This window comes from Antechinus flavipes, chromosome 1 (genome assembly GCF_016432865.1).
Source record: "Antechinus flavipes isolate AdamAnt ecotype Samford, QLD, Australia chromosome 1, AdamAnt_v2, whole genome shotgun sequence".
Lineage (NCBI taxonomy): Eukaryota > Metazoa > Chordata > Mammalia > Dasyuromorphia > Dasyuridae > Antechinus > Antechinus flavipes.
The window spans coordinates 500,496,237-500,497,281 of record NC_067398.1 but is presented as its reverse complement, the minus strand read 5'-3'; the positions used below and the strand labels follow the sequence as shown (position 1 = coordinate 500,497,281).

General features: G+C 30.9%; 1 non-coding gene across 1 annotated transcript; it reads right to left on the bottom strand.

The window, feature by feature from the left end:
- Positions 1-583: 583 nt before the first annotated feature.
- Positions 584-702, bottom strand: LOC127546107 (5S ribosomal RNA). Its single transcript, XR_007949967.1, has one exon. It is a non-coding gene; the product is annotated as a 5S ribosomal RNA (ribosomal RNA).
- Between the last annotated feature and the right edge of the window lie 343 nt (positions 703-1,045).

The following is a 1,045-nucleotide window of genomic DNA, read 5'->3' as shown; positions in this document are numbered from 1 at the left end:
TGCTTCTTATTTTTGATAGAAAATGCCACAATTTGTATTATCCTGGCTAATTCCTTAATATTTGAATTGATTTTTGACATTGATTTTGCAGTGTCTCAAAGATGAAAATCCTAGTGGATTCCACACTAGGCTTATAGTCTTCAGTACATCCCTTGTCTCACTGATTCTTCATTCTATTACCTGAGTTATCTTCCCATTTAATTTTTCTGAATATTCCAGACTTCACTCAAAAGACTCAAACATTCCTCCATTGTATATTGAATAAAGTATAAACTCTTGATCTTAATATTCAAAACTCTGCCTTTTTTAAAAAAAAAGTATCTTTGTTACTGAAGTGAACACTTCATTGGTTCTCCAATGGTTGGAGTATCTTTTCTTTAAAGTAGGAGCTCTGACTTTTGACTAAGATTTTGAACTTTCCTTTGAAACTTTGGATTCTTTCTAATTTCACTTTGCCTAATATTTCTAATAGAGCTGGGAAATTTTAATTTATGATTTCCTGAAATATAGTATACAGGTATTTTCTAGTCATGATTTTCAGAGAATGTAATGATTCTTTTTTTTTTTTTTTTTTTTTTTCTTAAGCCTACAGCACCCAGTATTCCCAGGCGGTCTCCCATCCAAGTACTAACCAGGCCCGTCCCTGCTTAGCTTCTGAGATCAGACGAGATCAGTCGCATTCAGGGTGGTATGGCCGTAGATGAATCTAATGATTCTTAATTTAATGACTAGTCTAATGTCTCCCTTTGATCTGTTTTCTAAGTGTGTTTTTTCAATATTATACTATTTTCCTTTTACTTTTTCAATCTTTTGACAGTTGATTTCTATTCTTGCTTTCTTATGGAATCATTGATTTCTGTTTGGTCTGTTCTAGTTTTCAGGCAGTTAATATAGATAATATTTACAACTTTCTCTTCTATGTTATTTATTTTCCTTCCAAATATTCCTTTGAGTTTTTATTACTTTTATTTAAATTTATTAATTCATTTCTTCTAGATATTCATTTAATCCTTGTGGAAAATCCAATTTTCTTTGAGACTTTGCT